Genomic DNA, 19,934 nt, shown 5'->3' with positions numbered 1-19,934 from the left:
TGAGGGTGTTTAGTGTAATACCACACGGAATTAGGCGTATGACATCTCCGAATTACCTTGCATTTTGTTTCCTTCCTTCATAACTACTAGCCGGAGGTTTTGTTTGAAGAAAAATATGGAAGCGCAAGAGGTTTGCCACGGAGATCTGAACTCTCGAGTACCTAAATGCACTTCCGTTTCTGCCGACTTCGATTGCATATAACGTGTGGGATGCTCCGGCAATATGCCTTAGCATTAGCACAGAGAATGTATAGTTACTGTGCAGTAGGCGTATTTATTCCTGTAAATATTTTAATTACTGCCGTTCTTTTTCGCGTAGGGATCTTTAACTTGCGCAGAAATCTCAAACATACGAGTGTTTTCGCTTTTCGCCTCCATCGCAAGGGCGGATACACTTAATTTCATTTCTCTATGCAGATTTACGGGCCTTTATGGTAAAATCTGGTCGTTCATTGTGTTTGTACTAGTAACGGCGGGTACCCTCTCCCTTTCCCCTAATTTGCATAGAAAAGTTACCTTGGGTTGGGCCCCCGCCGAAAAAATATCCTGGGTACGTGCCTGAAGTGCAGTTCATTCTGTTTAGGCCTTGCGGCAAACGAGCCCACTCTAAATGTATTGCGTGGCCCGAAGAGGCGCTACAACTTCTGGTGCACGGCTAAGACAAGCCCAACGAAGACGATGTCCCGGCCGACGGGGCCATTTCGGCTGCCTCGCAGCGGGAGGGCCGATGGGAGGCAACATTTGTTCTCCAGACGGGCGACTTTGAGCGTCGCCTCGGCGGGTTACGCGACCTTCTTTTGAACGCGCTGCAGGAGATTTCTCTCCTGACCAACGAGCTGAACGCACTGCGTCAGGAGAACGCCAGCCTGCACAAGTAGACCGCGAAGAATTCCACCCTGCAGTCTGTGGCTATTTCCTCTCTTCAAGGCGAGGTGCGTGCGCTGCATTCAAAGCTAGGGAAGAGATGGCCAGAATAACACCCCCCCCCCCCCACGATACCCCCGCAAAATTAGAAAATGTGACAGCAGCTACCTCGACCAAGGCCCTCCCCCCCGCACAACAACGCAAGGACAACTGCGCGCCTGAAAGTCCTCGTCCCCGGTTTCTCTGCTTCCGTCCGCTGCAAACTGGGCCTCTAGTAAACAGCGCCTAGTTGGCACCCGCCGACGTGTTCGTGATGTAGCCGTCGGAGCGAACAACAGCTCGGACACCCTAAGTGTCCCCGGTGACCCGGAAAGAAAGCCTTCTTTCTGTCATGCTTGCACCCTGACACCTCTGCGTCCGACGTTATGAATCTTATGAACTCCGTTGTTACTGACAATAGCGCTGAGTTTGCGCAGCTAAAAGTAAGTATCCAACCTATGCATCATTTCACATCAGCGTCAGTGCGAATTCCTTTGCGGCAGTGAACGACGCACTATCTGGCCAAACGGATGCTCTTTCCGCCCTTTTGAAGGGTTTCTGTGCCAGGACCGAGTGCTACGAGTAATAACACCCATTCCGATTGAGCTTCACAATCTGCTATCAAAATGATCGACGACTACGCAGAAAAACTACGCCCTTTCATGACAATGTCTTCTTGAATAATTACCATGCGTATTGCGTCAAGAAGGCGTGGTTACCCCAAAACATTGTTTCTGCCGACTCCTTTACAGATGAATACAGAGTTTTTCGTAATGACTGAAATTATGCTTCAAAAAGGCAAACGTATATCGGCGGAGTCCTTATTGCTTTCAAAAATCTTTCTCTGTTGTCAGACGGTCTGAACTTGAGCTCTATATTGAATGCCTATGGGTTGAGGTAAAAGTCAAAGTGCGAAACATGTTCTTGGTGTGTACCATTTACATCCGGCTATTGAAAATTATTTGTTTGCATCTACGCAGTTTATCTAAGAAGTTAAAACCGGGAAACTAGAATATTCTTCTATTTGGCGACTGTAATGTGCCTGGCTCTTGGTGGGACTCTGCAGAAAATGTCAGTTGAAAGTCCGAAGCGGCTGACTTGTTTAGTTTCCTTTCTTTTAGCGACTGCTGAAAGAAAGAAAACTAAACAGGACCTGCTGTCCTGCATCCAAATCTTGCTGGAAATGTTCAGACACTCTATTTACAAATCGTGGCTCAGTCGATGTTGATTAATTCCCCTATCCTATTGTGGCCGTTGATGCATAGCATCCCCGTTTTGCAGTTGCAGCTAACGTATCCATGGCGCGTGCCCGGAACGGTACCATTCCTAGATACGACTTTGCTCGCGGTGGTTACACGCCTCTTTACCAAACTCCAGACAATGCTGACTGGTTCCCTGTGTACAATGTGCCCTGTGCGGACGCGGCCGTCTATGATCTAAAAAAATTATGCAAAACGCTATAGACCAGCACATACGGAACCAGCGAAATCGCTCCACTAAGAATCCTTTTCGGTTCACTCATGAACTGCGAGGCACGCTTCAAAAAAGTCATTTCAACCGTTCGTTTAACGCTCACAATGGCCAGTCTTCTCTCGCAAGCTTCAAGGAATGGCGGTGCTTAGCGGGAACGCTTCTTTCCCGGGACAAAAAGACATTTACCTACTGCACGGAATCATCTATTACCACTCCCCTCGTGAGTTTTGGCGGTATAATAAGTTCCGCACACGTCATGCACGCGATAGCAAAACTATTCAGGATGATGACCCGGATGGCGCATGTGAACATTTCGCCCGTCATATTTCTTCGGCATACTTGACGTTATTTGACAACGGCAGCGAACTGGGCTTACTGTTTCATTGACCAGTATTACGAATCCCAAACACTACCGACAACGATGTCGTGTCCGCTATTCGTAAAATCCCCTCGGAAAGGTCAGCGGGCTGCGACAGCATTTCCTGCTTCATCGTGAAAGGCCGTTGTGATGTATTTCCACCTCTGCTCTGTCACATCATACGCATGTCACTCGAGCAACAATTTCCAAGAAACTAGAAATTAGGTGCTATGTTTACTTTGCACAAGTGTGGAGTGCACTATCCCCGAAAACTAGCGGCCAATCTCTTTGTATTTCTTTTTCAAAGTCCTCGAGAAAGTCATGCATCGCTATCTTCTAGCAGCAATGCGTCTATTTAATTTATTCGAGTCAACACGGCTTCATGCACTGACGGCCAGTAGAATCAAATCTCGCGTGTTTTCTAAACTCATCGGCCCTCCATTGCTCTTTCATCAACAGATAGATTCAGTATAGTTCGAGTGTTGCAAGGCTGTGGACGCTGTTATTCATGACTAACTACTTCGCACACTACCCGTATATGGTCTATCCACTGAGTTCTGTCATTGGTTCGGCAGTTATTTAAAGGGCAGGTTCAATTGTGTCTGTTATGAAGGCGTCACCTCCCGGCCTTTTGCGATGATATGAGGGGTACCTCAAGGTTCGACACTGGGCCCTCTTCTCATTACATTTTTGTTAATGACATCCACTCTGTTATTTGTCACTCTTCGCTCTCTCAGTATGTCGATGATATTGTCACGAAGACAAGGACGATGCAGTTGTCTTGAATAAGAAACACGTTTATTGGAGCGAACTTGTGCTCCCCTAACAACTCAAAAGAATACAGAGGCGGCGAAGCAGCGGTCAGCAAAGTGACTTGCACAGGCGAGTGTCGTCGAATCGAATGCCCCCGCGTCCGCACTGCAGGCTTTTTATCTTTTGGCGCGCGCGGTTCTCGAAACGTCGATTCGCATCGAGAACATAGAATATCCAAGAAGATTATTCTGGGCTCTTCACGTTAGATGGGAATGCTCTCCCTATCACAACAGATAACACATGCGGCACAGAAAGAAAGAATGGAACACGCGCTTCCCTTGGCGCAGAGATAACACAGACCGGCGCAGCCGGGCGGTAAAAGCAAAACACAAATAAACAAACCCAATGTATGGTTCGCGGCATTACCCCCCTCTAAGAGTGCATCGACCCGATGCTAACATTAGCGACAGTAAAACAAATGAAAATAGAAGTTCGTCATCGTCCGTAGAAAGGTTTTAAGCGAACCACGTGGACGACTTCAGGCCGCGTGCGTTGTCGTGATGTGCCGGAGTCACCATCAGGGATCACTTCGTAGGTGAGTTGGCCAACACGTCGTAGAATTCTGTAGGGTCCGAAATACCATCGCAGGAGCTTCTCACTGAGTCCGCGTCGTCGGATGGGAGTCCAAACCCACACACGGTCCCCTGGTTGTACTCTGCGTCTTGGCGTCGGAGGTTGTAGCGGCCCGCATCCACCAGCTGCTGGTCCGTTATACGAACTTGAGCGAGCTGGCGGGCCTCCTCCGCAAGTTGAAGATATCCGTGGACGTCGGCGTTGAGGTCGTCCTCTTCTACGTGCGGAAGCATGGCGTCGAGCATCGTAGTCGGCCTTCTACCGTAGACAAGCTCGAACGGCGTCAGCTGCGTCGTCTCCTGGATAGCCGTGCTGTACGCAAACGTGACATACGGGAGCACTTCGTCCCAAGTCTTATGTTCAAGGTCAACGTACATTGACAGCATATCTGCGATTGTCTTGTTCAGACGTTCTGTTAGTCCGTTCGTTTGGGGGTGGTACGCCGTCGTTCTTCGGTAATCCGTGTTGCTGTAGCGTAATACTCCTTGCATCAACTCCGCAGTAAATGCCGTTCCGCGGTCTGTGATTAGAACTTCCAGGGCCCCATGTCGCAGCACAACTTGGCTTATAAAGAACTTCGCCACTTCTTGTGCAGTCCCCCTCGGAAGAGCGGCGGTCTCTGCGTAGCGCGTTATGTAGTCTGTAGCTACGACAATCCACTTGTTCTGTGATCGTGACGTAGGGAACGGGCCTAAAAGGTCCATTCCAATCTGTTGAAATGGCCTCGATGGGACGGCGATCGGTTGCAGAAGTCCGGCGGGTCTTGTCGGCGGCGTTTTTCGTCGTTGGCAGTCACGGCAGCTCCGGGCGTAGTGGGTGACGTCAGAGGTAAGGCCGGGCCAGCAGTACCTCGCCTTGATTTTTCCAATAGTGCGGGCTGTGTCCAGATGTCCGGAAGACGGGTCGTCGTGGCACGCTTCCAAAATTTCGTCACGAAGGTCCGCGGGGATCACGAGAAGGTAATTCGCTCTTGTTCCGGGGCTGAAATTCTTCTTCACAAGGACGGAGTTTCTCAGGCTGAATGCTGGTAAGCTGCGTTTGAAGGTCCTAGGAACGACAACGTTGCATCCCTCGAGGTACTCGATTATGACGCGTAAGTCGGGGTCGGCACGCTGCTGGACGGCTAGGTCGCTCTCCGTCACGATCCCGAAGAACGTGCTGTCTTCATCAGAGTCTTGTGGTGGTGGGTCGACGGGGGCGCGGGACAGGCAGTCGGCGTCGGAGTGTTTCCTGCCGGATTTATAAACGACTGTAACGTGGAACTCCTGCAGGCGCAAGCTCCACCGCCCAAGATGGCCAGAGGGGTCCTTCAAATTGGCGAGCCAACACAGCGCATGGTGGTCTGTTACAACCTTGAATGGCCTTCCATACACGTATGGGCGAAATTTTGAAATCGCCCATATAATAGCCAGGCACTCTTTCTCAGAGGCAGAATAGTTTTTCTCCTCCTTCGACAGACCACGGCTGGCATAGGCGATTACCCTTTCGCAGCCGCTTTGCTTTTGGACCAGGACGGCACCCAAGCCTATATCACTGGCGTCCGTGTGCATTTCCGTTTCGGCATTTTCGTCGAAATGAGCGAGCACGGGCGGGCTTTGCAGGCGTTTCTGCAGCTCGCAGAATGCTTTTTCTTGGTCGTTTTCCCAGCTCAAAGGAGTGCTATCTTTCGTCAAGCGCGTGAGTGGCTCTGCAATGCGTGCGAAGTTTGCGACGAAGCGCCGGTAGTATGCGCACAGCCCGAGAAATCTTCGCACGCCCTTCTTGTCTTTCGGCCTTGGAAAGTTCGCAATGGCTGAAGTTTTTGCCGGGTCAGGTAGGACTCCCGCGGCGTTGACGACGTGGCCCAAAAACTTGAGTTCCCCGTATGCGAAACGGCACTTTTCAGGCTTCAGCGTCAACCCCGACGTACGAATGGCCTCGAGTACAGACTCCAACCTTTCAAGGTGTTCGTCGAAAGTCCGGGCGAATACCACTACGTCGTCGAGGTATACGAGGCAGGTGTGCCACTTAAGGCCAGCGAGCACAGTGTCCATGACTCTTTGAAACGTCGCTGGTGCTGTGCACAGCCCAAACGGCATCACCTTGAACTCGTATAGGCCGTCTGGGGTTATAAATGCGGTCTTCTCTCGGTCTCTCTCGTCCACTTCAATTTGCCAGTAGCCGGTCTTCAGGTCCATCGATGAGAAGTACTTCGCGTGGCAGAGGTGGTCGAGGGCGTCGTCGATTCGGGGGAGGGGGTACACGTCCTTTTTCGTGATTTTGTTCAGTCGCCGGTAGTCAACGCAAAACCTTAATGTGCCGTCTTTTTTCTTTACGAGTACGACGGGCGCAGCCCAGGGGCTTTTCGATGGTTGTATAATGTCGTCGCTAAGCATGTCGTCGACTTGAGTCCGGATGGCTTCCCGTTCGTGTGAAGAGACGCGGTACGGTGACTGTCGGGTAGGTCGGGCTCCATCTTCGGTTATTATTCGGTGCTTCGCTAGAGGGGTCTGACGTAGTTTTGCGCTCGACGAAAAACATTCGCTATAGTGACGGAGCAAAGCCAATAATTTTTTCCGTTGTTCTTGCGGTAGCGCCGGATTCACGTCGAATGCCTGCGGGAGCTTGAAGGTTTCTACGGGTGTGCGTTCAAAGTCGGCGACCGCGATCACGTCACTTGCTTCTTGCGTTTCTTCGATGAATGCAATTGCCGCGCCCTTGTTTAATTGCTGGTACTCCTCGGTGAAATTAGTAACCAAAATGTGGGATTGGGGTTCCTTGAAGCGCGCAATGCCTCTTGCGACAGACACACCACGGTCGAGAAGCACCCTTTGATCACTGTCTACAATAGCGTCGACGTCAGGAGCAGCATCTTCACAGTAGACTGCGATCATCAAGCTTGCGCGGGGTGGCAGGGTGACATGATCATCGGCAATCCTTACAGCAGCACGTCGTTGGGGGTTCGGTTCCGGCGTCATGGAGTGATGGGGGGAAAAAGTTATTGACTTAGTCTGCAGATCGATTATTGCACCGTTGTCCATCAAAAAGTCCATTCCAAGAATTACGTCGCGTGAGCAGTTAGGCAGAACGACGAACGCCGCAGGGTACGTTGTGCCGTATATGGTGACGCGCGATGTGCACGTTCCACTTGCCGTCACGAGGTGGCCTCCTGCTGTGCGTATGTGCGGACCGTCCCATCTGGTCATAACTTTCTTCAGTTTAGACGCAAATGGTCCGCTCATTACTGAATAGTCAGCTCCCGTGTCTACGAGGGCGACTACGTCAAAGCCGTCGATGGACACCTTGACGTCAGATGTAGTCATGCAGTCTTCCTGGAGTTCCGGGTTTGTCGGGGCGTCGTATCTCTGCTTTTACGTGTTGATCGTCGGGCACTGTGCATCGTCGTTGTCGTCGTCTTCTTAACGGACGTCTCGATCAGGTCGGGTATGCGTCGCGCCGTGTAGCTGTCTTCGTGTTAAGGAGTCTCGTCAGGGTTAGGTCGGGTCGTCGGGATGAGGGCATGTCGTGAATCACTGTCTTCAGCGCGTCCTTGCGTCGTTGGAGGGTTTCCAGTTTTTTGCCGTAGAGCAACTTCACCTCCAGAAGTTGCCGCCTTTAGGTTCCCCCGCGTGGGCTGGGAGACCTTCCACGTGCGAAGTCAGCACTGCTACGGCGGGCCGGCGACTGGTACGGGTAGGGCGACGGCGAACGGTTGAAACGGGCTGGTCCACGGCTGGTGTTCGACAGGTATTCTTCAATCTCAGATGGGTGCTGACCGGGTCAGGGGCGTGGTGCGTCGACGGAGAAACCACGTAGTCCGAGTGTCTTGTATGGGCAGCGACGGTAGATGTGGTCGGCCTCTCCGCAGTGGTAGAACAGAGGACGATTATCCAGTGTTCGCCATACGTCAGTCTTCCTCGGCGTCTGGGTTTGTGCTACCGGGGGTCGGGCGGGCGACAGGGGGCGGCGGTAGGGTGGGGCCTCTTGACGACGTGCCTCTTGACGAGGGTGTTGGAGCAGGGCGGGGTCGGTGAACAGCCGCGGAGTACGTCATAGCTTGGGGCTCGCAGTGTACTTCGGATGCCACAGAAGTTCCCAAAGCGTTTTGAACTTCTTCCCGGATCACGTCAGTTAGGCAAGCGACTTGGGGTTGCGGCGTCGTCGGGAAAAGTTTCCGCAGCTCCTCTCTCACTACTGCGCGGATGGTCTCGCGTAGGCTATCAGCCGGAATCCGCATGTTGTCGACGTAGTTCGCACTGGCCGCGCCAACAAAGTTCCGGTCGTAGTGCTTAGCACGCATTTCGAGAGCCTTCTCAATCGTGCTGGCTTCGGTCACGAATTCAGCGATGGTTTTGGGCGGGTAGCGGACAAGTCCAGCAAACAGCTCCTCCTTCACACCGCGCATCAAGAAGCGTAACTTCTTTTCTTCCGTCATTTCGGGGTCCGCGCGGCGAAATAGTTGCTTCATCTCCTCAACGAAGATCACGACCCCTTCGTTGGGGTGTTGTGTCCGAGTTTCAAGCATAAGTGCAGCTCGCTCTTTTCTCACAACGGTAGTAAATGTCTTAAGGAACTCCCTTTTGAAGTGAGTCCAGTCGGTCAAAGAACTCTCATGGTTCTCGAACCAAGTTCGAGCAGCATCTTCTAAGTAAAAGGAGACATGCCGGAAAGTTTTTCGTCGTCCCACCTGTTGAAGATGCGGACGCGCTCCAGCTTCTCCAACCATTCTTCGGGGTCTTCAGCGGGGGCTCCCCGGAACGATGGCGGTTCCCGGGGCTGCTGCAGGACGATTGGCGATGTTGTTTCTTGCACCATGGTGTTGGTTGCAGCGTTCCTTTTCTTGGGCCCTTCTGGCATCAAACCGAACTCGGGTGGTAAATCTTGCAGGCGTAGGCTGGCTCTTGTTGGACTGGCTTGGCGGCTTCCCGAGGTTGTAGTGGGCATGAAGGGTGCTACCCAGCACCTCCACCAGATGTCACGAAGACAAGAACGATGCAGTTGTCTTGAATGAGAAACACGTTTATTGTAGCGAACTTGTGCTCCCCTAACAACTCAAAAGAATACAGAGGCGGCGAAGCAGCGGTCAACAAAGTGACTTGCACAGGCGAGTGTCGTCGAATCGAATGCCCCCGCGTCCGCACTGCAGGCTTTTTATCTTTTGGCGCGCGTGGTTCTCGAAACGTCGATTCGCATCGAGAACATAGTAGATCCAAGAAGATTATTCTGGGCTGTTCACGTTAGATGGGAATGCTCTCCCTATCACAACAGATAACACATGCGGCACAGAAAGAAAGAATCGAACACGCGCTTCCCTTGGCGCAGAGATAACACAGACCGGCGCAGCCGGGCGGTAAAAGCAAAACACAAATAAACAAACCCAATGTATGGTTCGCGGCAATATTGTCATGAAGTCCACGAAGACGCAGTTGTCTTTCAAGAAAACGAATTTATTGGAGCGAAATTGTGCTCCCCTAACAACTCAAAGAATACAGGTTGCGAAGCAGCAGTCAACGAAGTGACGTGTGAAAGCGAGCGCGACGATTCGAATGCCGCGGCATCTGCTTTGCGGAAATTTATCACTCGGCGCGAGGGTTTCTCGAATAGTCGAAGTGTATCCAGAACACTGTAGATCGACAAAAAATATTTTAGGCTGTTCACGTTAGTTCGGAATGCTCTGCCTATCAGAAAACATAACGTACGTGCGGCCCAGAAAGAAAGAACGGAACAGGCGCCTCCTTTGGCCCACAGACAACACCGATAACACACATCTGCGTAGCCGGGCGGCAGAAGCAAAACGCAAATAAACAAACCCAATGCATGGTTCGCGGCAATAATAAGCACTATCGTGCGGTCTCTTCCATGGGCGATCGTGTAATGCTGTAAAATGAGATCAACGCAGTTTGCGCATGGTGCGACAGCAGCTATTTAAACCTCAATCTCTCCAAAACTATTGTGATAACATATAGTCGTAAGACTGCCCCGCTCATTTTCCCCTACTCTCTGCTTGGTGTACCCGTAAAACGCGTTACTGGAGTGCGTGATTCGGGTGTAATGATGGACTTAAAACTACTTTTCAACTCACACGTGAACCACCTGACAAGCCCCTATCTCCGAATGCTTGGCGTGATATCCCGGGCCACCAGTGAATTCACCGACTGATCATGCTTTGTCTCCCTCTACCGTGCCCTAATTTTACCGCAGCTCGACTTTGCCAACGCTAGTTGGAATTGTATAAGCACTTCGTCGTCTGTTCAGCTAGAATTGATCCAGGAGATTTCACTAGAACCGCATTTTATCCTTGCGCACCAGAGAGCCATTACCTGCATGGTGGGCTTCTCAAGCTCCTGAATCTTGATGAGCTATACATTAGGCGATTAAGGCATGACCTAGTCTTTCTTTTGACAGCATTCATTCCAAAGTTTAGTGCCCTTGCCTGGTAAGCTCTGTTCACATGCAAGTGCCAAGCAGACCACTGCGGCTGCATGACTGCTTACATGTTGAGAGAATACTGAGCCTGTCACCAGGTAACCGATTGGAACAAGCCTATAACAGTCTGTTTCTATCGTCGATCGGCATTTTCTGCATTGACATTGTTCTTTTTAGACGCTCATTAAAAATTTGACATTTTGATTGCACGTGTTGTAGACAGGTCACACATGCACTTATTCCTCTGTTCTTGTGTGTGTTTCTGCGCTGAAGCTCCACCTTTCTATGCTTGTTTGTGTTGATTAGAGCATCCTGTTCACACGACCTCCGAGCTTTTTTTTGTTGAACACTTTCCTTTCGTGTATATATCTGACATTTATTCTTACCCATTTTTGAGATATCTCCTTTTTATATTTTGCTCTTTATGCCTTATATTCATGCAACCAGTGCTTCACCTGAGAAGGCCCTTGCGCGGTTCGTGAGCACTTCAAATAAATAGATAAATAGAAATAAATAAATAAATAAATAAATATTTAGAGAAAGTGAATTTGAAGTTTGGAGCGGAGTTTTCTCTGCAGAAAATTTGAAATACATTGCTCGAGCGAAACGTAGAATATAATGCAAGGGTTGCCTTAATCGACCAGATTTAGGGAAAATCCCCTAGGTGGAGTTAAGTTTCAGCAAACGCAAGTTTTCTATCCACCTGAGTGCAGCCATACGGCCACCGACCGATCATGCTTTGTCTCCCTCTACTGTGGCCTAATTTTACCGAAGCTCGACTTTGCCAGCGCTATTTGGAATTGTATCGTCTCTTCGGCTAGAGACGAAGAGACGTCTCTTCGGCTAGAAACGATCCAGAAGCCTTCACTAGAACCGCATTTTATCCATATGCACCAGAGAGCCGTTACATAGTAATGTCTCCCTTTGTGGACTTATGACCACTGTGGACGTATGTTGCCCCGACGAAAATCATGAGATAGTAAAAAATGTAGACGCAGTGATTCTTGTTTTCCCAGTGACTAGAAATCTGTCGGGCTGCTTTAAACTTGCCCAAATAATCTTGATTGCGGAAAACCTCAGCCATGAGAAACCATGTCTTCCTCGTGGGTTTTACAACTAACGTTCCGTTTATTAGCATATCTCGCAAATTGGGAGGTGGGTTTGACGCAACGCGTGCAAGGTTCCCGCGGCTGCTGCGAAGGGGTCACTGAAAAAGCTCTAGCACGGGGCTTTGCAGAATAGGGGTGCTTTTCTCGAACCGTGGAATTCACCTTCTTGTCCATAAGGGCTTCTACGACTCATTTTAAAATTTGTGTTGGGTTTTCACCCCAAACAAAGGAATGCCTGTGCACAAGCGAATGGGACGTTTTGTCAGGGTTGACTCCACGAGTTTAAGGTTGCGTCTGTTGTCTGATTTCAATCTTTGTCATGTATTATTTAGTGCTCTATAAACAATCCATGCCGTCATCAATGCGGAGAATGGGATAGACATCTTTTCGTGTGAACTCGTTCTGGGCACGACAATCAACAGAAACTCACGCAGAAGCGTCGTTTTGTTGCGCCAGAACAACAGGGACCACGATGTTCTAGTTAAAAGCAGTATAGTTTTCCATTTACGCATGTCGGCAACATTGTCGCTTACGACTTTGGGTTCAGAAGAGAAGCCGCTGCAAGGGCGAGGGTTAGGTTCTCCTATTAGGAGACCAGTCTGTTTCAGTACGATAAGTTCCCGCCGATGTCGAGCCTGGTACAGTTTGCGTCAAATAAAGATCCGTTTTTCTTGAGGAGCTGGAGTAACGAGTCAGTCTCATTAGGGGAGAGATCAGAGGTATTGCGGCTGTGATAACGGAGTCGAACTAATTAGGAATCACGAAGTATGAAGATGAAAACGCGGCACAAAGGGGAAAACACATGTGGCTCCAGTGTCAGGAATTCTTGTCTGTTGACAAGAGAGAATAGGTACCGCAGTGGTGTTAGTACTGGCGAGGACAGCAGTGCTACGTGGAAATCGCAACGGGTTTGTAGCCAGGGCCAGACCAGTAATAAAGACGTCACCGTCACAGAACTTATCCGAACTAACACAGCTGATTTTCTCCACCCAGGACCGACAACGTAATCTTCGTTTGTCACCAAGTGCAAATGCGGGGCGTCGGAAATACACAAATGACTGTTTCCCTCACTTGTACACCCTGAAGGAGAGAGGATATAATGGCGGATGCCGGTGAGGAAAATATTCACCCCAAAATGAACTGATGAGAACACCATTATAATATTCTGCACAGTGTGTAGTGGCGCTTCAATTCATAAGAACATGTACTGGGCAGCATCCGTGAAGTTCAATGGCAGTTTTCGTAGCACTGCACTTTGTGCAGCTGTGAACAAAAATTTACCCTAACTTCTGCTTTGCTGGCTCCCATTTCAACAAGGAAATCAACAATAATTCCTTGTACTTCGACTTTTAAAGTGTTCAGGGCCTTTGTGAAGGAGCTTTTGTTTTTCCGACTTGTGGAGGTCTTGCTCAAAAAGCTTCCGCAATCAGTGGTTAAATAGTAGGTCGAAATTAACCAGCCCTTTAAAATAACACATATTAATAAATTGCCGCTGGAAAAAAACGACCCCAATATTGCGAATTTAAGGATCATTTGAACTGTACTATTTCTTTCGGCAAGGCCTCCTCACAAGGTGATGCATTGAAAGGCTGTTAATTTTAATCCTCGGGACCTCCGGCAGGAATACTTCAACTACGTGCCACTGCACTGGCAGCTGGGCCCAGGCGCACGGCCCGAGAAACGGCCCCGGTGTCTACACGCGAGCCTGTGTCGCCTTCTGAAAGGAGAGGAAAACAGACAGAAAATTTATCGGGTGAAGTTTTCTAGTGGACGGCGGCAATGTGGGCCCGAGTTAAGCGTGCAGGTCGTGTTGAGACACTGCATCATTTGCCCGTGAACATGAGGAGGTGGCGGACCAAGCCCCAGTGACGCCACCGCTCTCAAGTAATGACCGGATGAAATGCTACCAGCCTCTTCTTCAGTTGTGGAGTACGAAAAAAGCTGCCGTCCCTCTTCAGAGTCTGTTAAAGAAAAAACTTCTAGCACTCACCCTCAACCATAAATCGCGACATTTCTCGAGCCTTAAATTGCTCACAGGCCCTACCAGTCCACAATCGCATGGTACGGCTTTTGTGCTGGAGTTTCGTCAGTTCGAAGTTTCATTATTTGTAACTGAGGTGGCGTTCCCTTGCAGGTCTAATGAAACGCGCTTTTTGTGTGATACTTTCGAGAAACGGTACTTCAGATGCTCACACACCATGCGAGTTTGTGACATTTGAGCAACAATATGGTCACTAACAAAGTGACGATTATTCACAGTCCAAAAACATGTAAAAAGGTAATTGTGACGAATGGCCACGAGAGTGATTGGCCATGCGAGTGAGCCAGGCAGAACGACAACGACGATGAGAAAGAAGAGGGCCGCGCATAAGGGATCGCGGAAGCTGGTACGCGAACGGCTGGAAGCCAAGCGGCGGAACAGGGCGCGGTTGCGTGGGAACTACCCCGGAGAACGCTTGGTCCACGGGCCACCTGGAGCACAACCGTCGCCGCCCTCCGCCGAGGCTCGAGAGCTCGTCTGGGCGCCGTCATCGTGGCGCTGGTGTGCCGACTGCTGACGCAACATTCCGGCTGTTGGGCGCTGCCGTTCCTACTGTTGGAGCGCCTAGAAACGCGTCGTGATCGACTCAGCGTGAGCTAACTTGCCTATTCGGCATTGCTCTCGGACCTTCCCAACTACGAGACTATTTTGTGTACCTTCTAACTACGGGCTGCGCGACCGTGTGACCCAAGCCCGTCCTGTCTTTAACGTCCCAGCGTCTACTGTCCTGTGCTTGTCCTTAGTCCTCTTAAATATAGTCTTCGACGTGTTGACCAGTGTTCTTCTCTCTGCCTGTGTGGTCCACGGCCCATTCATAACAAAAGTGGCGAGCCTGCCAGGATACCGCCCATAACATCTGCAGAACGTTGAGTGCTGTGAGAACACGTCAATGAAGACTAGCATGGATGTGGAGAAGCTAGTGGCGATCGGGACGCAGCTGGGTCTCTCAGGACTGGAACTTCGCCAGTGGATCGACGCCCAGCGGGCGGAGCAGCGTGCAGAGAGGGCAGCTGAAAGAGAGGCACTCCGTGAAGCTGCTGAGCGAGAAAGAGAGGGACGGCGAGAAGCTGCCGAGATAGCAAAGGAAGCTGCCCAGATGGCCAAGGAAGCTGCCGAGAGAGAAATGCGAATCCTGGAGTTGAAGATTCGTCTTCAAGAAGGGTCGCAAAGCAGCAACGTCGTTACTGCCGGGAACAAAACCAACCCAAATGTGCCCTTCGGGAATCCACAGAAGCTCCTGCCCCTGTTTGATGAGAGGCGCGATGACTTACACGCGTACTTGCAGCGGTTCGAGCGCGTGGCGACTGGGCAAGGGTGGCCGCTGGAAAAATGGGTCGTCTGCCTCAGTATGTACTTGTCCGGTGAAGCGCTGACCGTGATTCGCAGTATGACTGCAGAGGACTCGCTTGACTACAGCAAGGTCAAGAAAGCGCTGCTCCAGCGGGTCCGATGCACGGCAACGGCGTACCAGGAGATGTTTCGGAAGGCCCGGGCTGAAGATGGCGAGACGGGAAAGCAGTTTGCGGCGAGGCTCTCGGGCTACTTCGATCATTGGGTGGAAATGGCCAACATTTCCAAGACCTACGAAGGTCTCCGCGATTTGTTAATCTCGGAGCAATTCTACTGTTGTTGCCACCCGAGACTCGTCACCTTCTTGAAGGAACGCGAGTGTGCCACCCTGGATGCCTTGGCAGACGTCACGGACTGTTTCCTGGAGGCGCAGAGCTTTGGGAACTTAGGGAAGCTTCCAACTGACGCGCCGGACATTACGAAGGGTGCAGCCAACACACCGGGGAAAGGCAACACAGAAGTATTCTTAGGCGATCGTCGTGGACAACGAGCTCAAATCTGTCGCACTGTGACCAAAGAACATGAAAACTGCTCCAAGCATGGCCGCCCAGGTGGCCGTTCCGACAATTGTCGAAGCGGGTCAGGAGACCAAGATAAAGTTATCGCATGTGCCATTTACGAGCCTCCAAAGAGAGTCTCAAAAACCAAGTTCCACAGGGACCAGATGTCGCGCACAACTGGACGTGGTTCCAACTATACTAACACCAGCGGTAGAAATTCACCGTTTCTCGTCAAGGGAATGCCAGTTGTTCCTGGACGAGTGCTAGGAAAATTCGCCAGCGTGCTTCGAGACACTGGAAGTGACACAGCCATCGTCCGCCGAGATATGGTCGACGACAACTGCTTGACTGGGGTGACACGCCGAGTTGTTCTTCTTGACGGCTCCGTCCAGGAAGTCCCAGAAGCAAAGATCCAGGTCCACACGCCCTATTTTGTGGGAGAGATCACCGCAGCCTGCATGAGTCGTCCCATATACGACCTGATTCTCGGCAATATTCCAGGCGTCAGGGAGCCTCACCACCCAGATCGTGACTGGGAGTATGAAGTGGCTGGCGACAGGGAAGCACTGAAGAGCAGTCTGGGACGAACACTACGTTCGGAGCCTTGCTATCTGATTTCCGCTGTTGCAAGGACTGGACGACCGCAGACCACACGGTCCAACGTGCCACCGCCTTCGTGCACTCCTTACAACCGAGATCGACTACCCCAAGAGCAGCACAACGACTACACTTTGAGGTCCTGTTACCGAAAAGTTGGGAGGGAGTCTCGGTCCGCACGAGGTCACCGCTACACTTTCCTCGAAAGCGAAGGCCTGTTATATCGAGAGTGCCAATTTGCAGAGGGAAAGACGGTGAAGCAGATGGTAGTGCCGAAAATCTTCCGGGAGTTCATCATCCGAGCGGCACATGAGAACGTCACACCTCGACATGCGGGCATTCGCAAGACTGGTCAGCGAATTTTAGACAACTTCTACTGGCCGGATCTGCAAAATGATGTTAAGCGGTTTGTGCGCTCATGCCATATCTGCAGCCGGAGAACGACGGACAAGTTACCGCTGCATACATGCTAAACGACACGGTTTAAGGGAAGCTACTCACTGATAGTTTGAGTTCGGACCTTGCATCTGCTTCCATATTCCTCAGCGTATGAAACAGCAGCAACAAGCCATCGGGCAACTGCCTCTTTCTGACCGCATGCTGTGCCTGAGTGCGCTATGACCGTTACCCGTGGCAGTGACTAGTAGAATAGTTGTTGGATCCCCTAACAACTTTCTTAAGGTGGGGGTGATGTGACGAATGGCCACGAGAGTGATTGGCCATGCGAGTGAGCCAGGCAGAACGACAACGACGATGAGAAAGAAGAGGGCCGCGCATAAGGGATCGCGGAAGCTGGTACGCGAACGGCTGGAAGCCAAGCGGCGGAACAGGGCGCGGTTGCGTGGGAACTACCCCGGAGAACGCTTGGTCCACGGGCCACCTGGAGCACAACCGTCGCCGCCCTCCGCCGAGGCTCGAGAGCTCGTCTGGGCGCCGTCATCGTGGCGCTGGTGTGCCGACTGCTGACGCAACATTCCGGCTGTTGGGCGCTGCCGTTCCTACTGTTGGAGCGCCTAGAAACGCGTCGTGATCGACTCAGCGTGAGCTAACTTGCCTATTCGGCATTGCTCTCGGACCTTCCCAACTACGAGACTATTTTGTGTACCTTCTAACTACGGGCTGCGCGACCGTGTGACCCAAGCCCGTCCTGTCTTTAACGTCCCAGCGTCTACTGTCCTGTGCTTGTCCTTAGTCCTCTTAAATATAGTCTTCGACGTGTTGACCAGTGTTCTTCTCTCTGCCTGTGTGGTCCACGGCCCATTCATAACAGTAATTTTATTAGGTGGGCATTGACGTAGTTTTTGCCCTATAAAAAGGTATTTACATCGCGCTCTTATTTTATTCCCGTCCTTTACAACTGTTTTGTCTTTTATTTCAGTCATCACTTAGAACTCATTGTAAACGTTTTGACATTACCTTCCTGTGGAAGTTGTTTGCAGACAATTTTGACTGTCAAATTTGTGTTATTCCTTCTCTATTCTGCGGTCACCTAGTTTTGAAATTAAACTGATGCAATGGCGTTTACTGCAATTACAGTACTAAGCGGCAAATTTTACAGCATTTGCATTTGCATTGGTAGCTAAAAAACAGGCATCCTTTGAACCGTGGGAATATTTACCATATCCTTTGTCCGTTTTTTGATGTCCAAGGAGAAAGACAGTCCAGAGAGGGAGATATTAGTTTTCACCATATCCAAGGAGGAAGATTCTTACCGAAAGAGGACTTAGTTCCTGGTCGTTGTTCCGTTTGGCGCACTCGCTGAAGAGCCCATAGTTTCCTATGGTTGACACAGCAGGGTCCGGGGTCTTGGGCTTGTAAATAAGACCCTTCATCGTGATGGACACGCTGATCGGCATCGCGGGGCCCAGCTTCCCTTTTAGGCACTCGGCCACTTTGCAGGTGTCAGCCTACAAGCGGGAAAAAAGCATAGAAGCTGTTTCCATTGTTTCCAGTGTTTCCAGTATTAGAAGCTGTTATACGGCCCAGTGGTCTGATGAACATAACGCTGGCGGGAGATTTGACGGAGAAAAAGTTCGACAAAACATGCATGCCTTTTATACAGTGACATCTAGCCCATTTGGTCGAAGCTGTAGCAAGTCCGTTTAGTGCAATATGTACGCACATCTGCGTGTTTTATGGAATGAGGTGGTGCTTTTGCAGTGGGGGTCTAGAGTAGCTTTCCTCTTATGCAGACGTTCTGATCCTGTGGTACTAATGGTGGCCTAAATTGAGCGAAACAACATTTACTTTCTCCTGCAAATGGCGCTCATGAACTGTTCCCCTCTTGCGTTGTCGTCTGAAAGCGTCACAAAAGCTGCATATAATACCAGCGTAGATTGATCTAGAGTACTTTTCTCGATGCAGCACATATGTTTTATCATATATACTTTGCCTTTCAGAATTACAGAAGCTGTCTGAAGAAGCGCCTATACTGCTGGGACATGAAAGTGAGCGTCTTTACAACGGAAGTAAACAGCCGTTGCTACTGCTGCTCATCACGATAACATGACGGTGATGAAGGGTCAACATTAACTGCTCCACAACAGAGAGCTGGGCGAGTTTGTTGATCCTTCTGTTTCCAAATCTGCAAAAAATACGCATACTAAAATTAGGGGTGAATAAACCGCTATATTGCGAAAGGCGCTATCGTTCGCCCTGAACCTCCGTCCATGTTTTTATACCTTTTGAAGGATTTGAATCTGTCCGGTTGACCGCAATTTCAAGGTGGAAGTCACACATTTATTAATCTCTCCATGAAATTGACGAAGAAAGAGTATAAGAAGGTTGCAAATTTTTAGGAAAGTTTATTCTTCATCTAATAAATACGAACACAGGGCTTTCACTGGGACTTCAAGAAGAAACGTCCTTTTTTCGATTATCTTCAATATCGGTTTCTGTGCCAAAATCTCTGTGCGAGTTGGTTTTTCGGCTTGGGCTCACTTGTGATTTCCCACAGCTGGAATTTGTAAAACTAAATCAAACAATATTTCCAGTGCTGAAAAGTGTTTTTTTGGGGGGGGCATGGAGGACGTTGTTAAGTAGTGACACAAAGATGAGGCAAAAAATAACACAAGATAACTATCATTTTACTGAGTCCAGTCTCTTTAGCATTCACGTATTATATAACAAGCCATATCCTAGTTCACGACTTGAATTCACCTGTGGTGAGTCGATGGGTCTCAAAGCAGCCAATTTTTTATGCGATCCAGTTAGACTAGAAATGATGGGGCACCAAAGTATCTACTGCGCCAGGCACGATAGAAAATTACAATAATTTATGAGCGAATGCCTGTAAAAAAGCTCGAACATGAATGAAAAAAATATTCTGAAATTCATAAAATTGTCTACATATGCTTAGCATTCTTATGCTGCTTGTCTATAAGACCTGATCTTTACAGCCCGATTTGAATATATGTAGCCGATGACGTCGGGTTATTTTATACCGGTTAAGCTTTTTTTTCAATAATCTACATTATACGGCAATAGCAATTAACAGCCTTCCGTTTACTGGTTATGTATTTTTTGGTACCGCGAGGAGCCATGCCGCCTTTGTCGGATTTCTGTAATTTTGTTCGTAGTTTTCAGATTCTTTCGCGCAATTGTGTTAAGTGTAAGGTAGGAGGGGGTGCACAAGATTTATATTTTCTAGCTATTCAGGTCAAGTGTGTCAATTGTTTTGTTTTTCCTAGATTTCCTTCTTAAAAACGTTAATAATGCATTGTGATAATTTACGCTGTCATCAAGATTTATTACTTAATATGCCGAAAACTAAAGCAATGCTTAATAGCCTCCGGAGAGCACAACGCTTTGAG

The sequence above is a fragment of the Haemaphysalis longicornis genome, unplaced genomic scaffold (assembly GCF_048455015.1).
Source record: "Haemaphysalis longicornis isolate Haplotype H1 unplaced genomic scaffold, Haemaphysalis longicornis Haplotype H1 scaffold_3, whole genome shotgun sequence".
NCBI classification, from domain to species: domain Eukaryota; kingdom Metazoa; phylum Arthropoda; class Arachnida; order Ixodida; family Ixodidae; genus Haemaphysalis; species Haemaphysalis longicornis.
Note: the sequence above shows the minus strand (reverse complement) of the source record.